Source organism: Microcaecilia unicolor, chromosome 14 (genome assembly GCF_901765095.1).
Source record: "Microcaecilia unicolor chromosome 14, aMicUni1.1, whole genome shotgun sequence".
NCBI classification, from domain to species: Eukaryota; Metazoa; Chordata; class Amphibia; order Gymnophiona; family Siphonopidae; genus Microcaecilia; species Microcaecilia unicolor.
This window is the reverse complement of record NC_044044.1, coordinates 39,404,712-39,411,886: the sequence shown is the minus strand read 5'-3', so window position 1 is coordinate 39,411,886 and position 7,175 is coordinate 39,404,712.

The following is a 7,175-nucleotide window of genomic DNA, read 5'->3' as shown; positions in this document are numbered from 1 at the left end:
ACTGGCTCAACTTAACCGCCAAAGCCCTGCTCGGCTTATTACAGGAAACAAACCGTGCATGGCCCTGTTGATCATTTAAAAACTTCAGCTGGTCTGTGTATATCTGGTCAAGTCTTAAGCGCAATGCCTGAATGTCCCTCAGAACTTTAACAGATTGAGAGGATTTATGTCTTGCGGACAGAAGAGACAACTGCGCTAAACACTTCCCAACCTCCGCCCTTTGCTGTCTGGACCGAAAACTAGCCTTCTGCAGAAAATAGCCCCTAGTGACCGCCTTTAGTGCATCCCAAACCACCCCCAACGAGGGACTCGAATCCATATTAATCTCCAGGTAATCTTTCAATATCCGTCTATAACCATTGATAACATCATGCTCTTGCAATAATGTTGTATTCAAGGACCATCACCTCTCCTTCTCTTCCCCCCCAAGCGAGGGAATACTAACATGGTCTGACAGGGTGGGTGTCCAAATTTCCGATGTCCATCCAGCATGAGTCAAAGATACATCAACAAAAACATAGTCAATACGAGAATATGTATCATGAGCACGAGAATAAAACGAGTAATCTCTAACTCCCGGATGAGAAACTCGCCAAACATCTAATATACCCAAATCTCTAGTGAACCTATTCAAAACGTGAGAAACCAATACATCATTCCCAGATGGTACCCCCGATCTATCCAAATCCGGGTGCTGCGTTGCATTAAAGTCTCTCCACACAATTATCTTGCCCAGACAGCAAGAAAGAAAACGTCCCACCAGTGCGGATATAAACCTATGTTGCACTTCATTTGGCGCGTATATCGACGCCAGTGTGACAGGCAAATCTCCCATAGACACAGTTAAAAGCAAAAATCTCCCCTCTCTGTCTCGCTTCACCTTTTCCACCTGAAATTGTACTGAGGAATGCAAAAGGGGATACTGAGGATGGCATAGAAACTTTTCATGGTCTCGTCTCAAATGTGTTTCCTGGAGAAATACTACTTGAGGCTTAAAATGTGTCAGCTCTTTAAACAGCTTCTGGCGCTTCTGTGGAGAATTCAGACCTTTCACATTATATGACAAAAACTTGAGGTCAGTAGACATATTCACCTATTGATTGACAAGCAGTATAGTAAAGCCACACACCTGGGAGCCCCCCATACCTACCATTAGAACTAAGATCCCTACCCCCCTGGGAAACCTCCAAAATCCTCCCTTTCCAACCCTTCCCTACTCCTACCGCCCCACCCCCACTACCCTCTCATCACTCATACCCCCACCAGACAGCACCCATAGGCCCTGAATGAGAAAACAGGAAAATTCCCTCTAAGGCTAAATAAACCCCCTCTCGTCTGACATTAACCCCTACCACACTACCCCACCCACTCGTATTATATCAGCAAATATAACATCTGACCACACATCAGAACCCACACAGTCCACCACCACCATCAAAAACATGCTGTCCAAACTGGTGTAGAAATAACAGCTCCGAAATTCCCATGTCTCTGAAGCTATTAGAACAAGCGATTTACAAAAATAAAGAGAGAGAAAAAAAAACCAAAGTCAATTTTGATCACGCTGTTTCTTAGCTTTCGGATTGATCTGCTTCCATTTCTGCAACTGTGCCCTCGTGGCGGGTGCCAATGCACCCAGCGGAACCGCCACCGCGGTCAAACCTGCTTCATGTAGGAATCTCCATGCCTCCACCATCTTATGAAATCGCACCTGTTTTCCGTTGACTGAAAACCCCAACGCAAAGGGAAACAACCATCAATAGGGAATCTTTTCCTTCAATAGTATCTCCAGAACCGGCTTCATCGCTCTCCTCTGCGTCAGGGTAAAGAGCGATATGTCCTGGTAAACCGTCACCTGCGCTGCATTGTAATCCAAGGCTGGGGATTGCCGTGCTTTAAGCCACAGCTGTTCTTTAAAGGCACACGATGTAAAACGCGCTATTATATCTCGTGGGCGGCTATCTATGGGTTTGCCAAGTGCTCTATGAGCACGATCAATCCCCACAGCATCCAAGTCCAGTGAGTCCCCCATAATTTTCATGCAGAGTGTACGAACCACTGCGGGGACATCCTCCATGTTGTTATTTTCTGGCACCCCTCGGAACCGGAGGTTGTGCCTTCTACCCCGGTTCTCCAAATCATCAATTTTGTATTCCAGGTCATCCATTTGTTCCAATAGCTGCTCCAAACTGATATCCACCCCGGCAAATCTCTCCTCCTGTTCCTCCACTTGCTCCTTGAGTGTCTCAACCTGACCTCCCAACTACCAGACGTCAAGACTGATGGCGTCCATGTGCTCTAGAATCTCAAGCTTAGAGGCTTTTATTTCGGATTGGATTTCTTCCAGGCATTCAGCAAGCTCTTTCGGAAAGCTCTTCTTAGGGGTCGAGCGCCTTAACTTCAGCTGAGAGGAAGCAGACTCCGAACTCGACGACCGATCCGCAACTGGTGACACGTGTCTCGATAGGTCCCGTGCCAACTTCCGCGCCGAACGCTCCCCCTCACGATGCGGGGGTCCTGAGTTCTTACTCATGGCGGTCACAAACTCAGCACCAGTTCTTGTATGCACTCTGTGAACAGCACAGGTCCTGATGTCAGCAGATTTCGCAATTTATAAACGGGGAAGTGCAGTAGCTAAAAGCTCAAGCGGCCAGCCTCGTGACGTCACTTCTTCCCCTCCACTATATATTTTTTGAGATGCGGCGACCAGACTTGAACACAATATTCGAGGTGCGGTCGCACCATAGAGCGATACAAAGGCATTATAACATCCTCATTTTTGTTTTCCATTCCTTTCCTAATAATACCTAACATTCTATTTGCTTTCTTAGCCGCAGCAGCACACTGAGCAGGTTTCAACGTATCATTGAAGATGACCTAGATCCCTTTCTTGGTCCATGACTCCTAACGTGGAACCTTGCATGACGCAGCTATAATTCGGGTTCCTCTTTCCCACATGCATCACTTTGCATATGCTCACATTAAACGTCATTTGCCATTTAGACCCTCAGTCTCCCAGACTTGTAAGGTCGTCTTGTAATTTTTCACAATCCTCCCGCGATTTAACAACTTTGAATAACTTTGTGTCATGAGCAAATTTAATGACCTCACTAGTTACTCCCATCTCTAGGTCATTTATAAATATGTTAAAAAGCAGCGGTCCCAGAACAGACCCCTGGGGAACCCCACTAACTACCCTTCTCAATTGAGAATAATTAACATTTAACCCTACTCTGTTTTCTATCTTTTAACCAGTTTTTAATCCAAAATAGGCCACTACCTCCTATCCCATGACTCTCCAATTTCCTCTGGAGTCTTTCATGAGGTACTTTGTCAAACGCCTTCTGAAAATCCAGATACACAATATCAACCGGCTCACCTTTATCCACGTTTGTTCACCCCTTCAAAGAAATGTAGTAGATTGGTGAGGCAAGATTTCCCTTCACTAAATCCATGTTGACTTTGTCTCATTAATCCATGCTTTTGAATATGCTCTGTAATATTGTTCTTAATAATAGTCTCTACCATTTTGCCCGGCACCGATGTCAGACTCACCGGTCTATAATTTCCTGGATCTCCTCTGGAACCTTTTTAAAAAAATCGGCGTTACATTGGCTGCTCTCCAATCTTCCGGTACCACGCTCGATTTTAAGGATAAATTACCTATTTCTAATAGCTCTGCAACCTCATTTTTCAGTTCTATCAGTACTTTGGGATGAATACCATCCGGTCCAGGAGATTTGCTATTCAGTTTGTAGAACTGCCCCATTACATCCTCCAGGTTTATAGAGAATTCATTAAGTTTCTCCGACTCGTCAACTTTGAATACCATTTCCAGCACCGGTATCCCACCCAAATCTTCCTCGGTGAAGACCGAAGCAAAGAATTCATTTAATATCTAGGTAATGAGTGATGTCTGCCACCTTCACACCGGCAGGCAAGTGACCAAGTGATCTCACAACTACCAACCACCAAGCTATCTAAATGCTGATTGAATCTGTAACTAAAATAGTCATCTTAACCCTTCATCTTTGAGCAGAAACTCCTGGAGACACATCCTTAGTGAATAAGGATATTATTACATTTATTGGAGGGCAGGTCCTGGCTGCAGGATCACTTCCTGCCTCTCCAAGGTGATGCTCTCTTTTCTGATGACCTTTCTCCTCCATGGCAGCACAGAGATTGCCAGACTGGAGGTGAGACTTCTCTATGAAGTCCATGTAGGCATCCTCTATACTTCCCTGTCTGCTTCAGCTCCTCTAGCCTCCAGGGAGCATGTGCTAGGAGCTCTTTCCATGGAGTACACACTTACCAACTGGGAAACAATCATGTGACACTGTGCAAAAGGCTGTATATTGTCCACCTCTTTGCTAGACTGCTGTCTGCATATTAGTATTTGTGAGTTGTGTTTGCGCTTTTTCGTGCTGCGTTCCAGAGCCCAATCTTCTAACCAGCAGTACTTGCGCAGACAAATCCTCTCAACCGGTATCTTAGAAACCTGGACAGCTGGTAAAGTCTAAATAACAACTAGAAACAAAAAGAAAAATGGAACCAAAAGAAGCTTCTTTGGGGTTAACACAGGTTTATTCTTTATCCAAAATTAGGACAAAAAGTAAGAAATAGAATAGATACAGAACAGGATAGAATGAAGAGCATTTTACAGAAATGGAAAAAAAGTGGGGAAAGTGGTCAGGACATTCTGTCAGTCACCCTGGCTTGGGGTCAAAAGAGATGTATGCTGACCATCTTTCCTGCCTTACAAAAGAGTTTAAATAGGCTTTTCTTTCTCTTATAGTACAAAGGAGTGAGAGGGAAGGGAGGTTCTCTCCCCCCCTAGTTAGCATCTTGTAAATACAGTCAGGATCTCCTCTGTTTATAGTGTAAAGAAAGAAACACATAGCATATGTTTGCATTTCCTTAGAAGATGCATTTGTTCTGTTGTCAGAAGGGTGACAAAATGTTCTCTCTCTTTTGGTCATATTTACAGTTTTCCCACAAAAGAATATATGTCAGAAATTTTGATCTTTTGTCTCAATATTCTATTCTTATTCTAAAGAGAGGAAGACAAGAGTTTTAACTGTTTCCTTTACAGGTGATATATTTCTCCCCTAACAGCTCAGACCCTGTATTCTGGAGACAGATTCTCTTGTGTTCAAGGAAATACATAACAAAAAGCTTATTTTTACCTGGCTCCAAAGATCTATTTCACAGAGGGAGGTTTCTTCCCTTCTTGTGAGACACAGTATTTGATCTATTGTTCTAGGCAGAAAAAGAAGTATTCTGCAAGTGTCATTCTTCTCATGGTTACAGGAAAGTCACTCTCTTTTGCTTTGAAGTGGGCCCTTAGAAAATACATGAAAAAAAGAACTCTGTCGCCCAGATTCATTCCCTGAGGCCTGTTCACACTTATGGGTCGTGGACAGTCAGGTTTACATTTACCTGGTTGAGCAGGAGGGGGGGGGGGGGGGGGGGGGGTAGAGTGAAATGCATCCAGCAATAACTGTTCTCATAATCAGAAAGAGGAGAAATCTTCATTTCTCCCTGTCTAAAAAATGAAAAATTAATTCTGTGCATGGACTACTGGAGGTCTTCTCTATGCCTCCTCTAACAGTTGTTAATTACATTGCTAATGGAGTGGGAGTTTGTAAACTGAAATCCCCTAAGATTGCTAGTTATATGCTAGGCTATGATATTTACATTAACTATTCCTTCGAATTTGATTTGCCAAAAATCTACAACTAGGAAGAGATATAGTGTAGGCAGTGGCCCCGATACTGTGGAACAAACTACTGCATTACCTAAGAGAGATTATTAAAAGTTATTATACATCTAGGAGATATGTTAAAGCTTACCTATTGGAAGAATGGCCCAATCTTCTTCTTACTCTTTTGTAATTTGCCTTAAACCGTACTTGGGTCAACGAAATAGAAGTGACAATGTTAGATTAGATTTGTAGGGGCTCCTCAGACTTAAAAAATACTTTACTGCCAACACTGGCTGATAGAGATGCTTTATTTAAATCTCTAGCCTCCGAATTGGTTCAAAAGCCTGTAGATCAAATATCAGGCAGGGGTGGGGATTAAACTCGACGCAGAAGTTGCCTTTAACTACAAGCTGTGTTCTACACTGATGCTATGGTAAACTGTAAAACAGGAATTTTAAATTCTAGCCTATACTCTACAGAGATTTTAAATACTATAACTATTCCCTAAACTGCCTTTGCTAAACAAGCAGAGTAACTTAAGTCTTCCTTTCCCCAGTTTAAATGCAATTTTCCAGCAGGTAAAATACTCACCAGTGAAGTTTTTTTTTTCCTTTCTGGAAGTCTTCTCACAGAACCTCTCCTGGATCCATCTCCCCCTGTAGCATTACCTCTCTCTCTCTTTCTCAGGCTCTCGTCTCCCCATCCAGAATCATTCCTTTTTTCCTCCCTCCCACTCACCCTCTTGCTCTCTTCCCAAGTCAGCAGTATCAGCATAAGCACAAATGTGAAGATGCTGGCACTAGCTCTACCAGTCATGTCCCTCCAACATAGAAAGTTTACATCCCAGGGGGCATGACCAGCAGATCCAGTGGTGGTGTGCAGTGGGAAATGGTCCTACATGTCTTCAACATTGTGTTTATTGCTAATATCACTGATCTGGGAAGAGAGCAGTCTGGCACTGGTGGTAGCAGGAGGCTAAGCCTTTTTTATGGGGGCACATATGACTACATCAGATTTTGGGTTCTACTCACAGTTGGTTTGATGATGAAAGTCAACGATGGACAGCACCTTCTTCTTCTGGATTCAGCTGCTCTTGGTGGTGGTGGGGAGATGCTCCACGATACAAAATTAGAGTGCAAATACATGGCTGTACAGATAGACATGTAGGCAGGCCCATGGCTCGTGTAATACTCACTACATGAATTTAATTCCAAAGAGCTAAGTATACTTTTTTATTAGATTACCTTTAACATTTTCTGATTAGCTCTCAGAACTAAACTCTCTTCCTCATCAGGACAGAATGAGCAAAAGGTGATAATACAAGAATATACTTTATACAATGTCTAGTGTATAAGAAATGCAACTTTATTGTGCATTTCTGTATACAGGTTTCAGACATAAGCAAGAAGCCAATTTTCTTTGTGATGAAATCAGGGCTGCATTTCGATTCAAATTTTAATTGCACAATTGA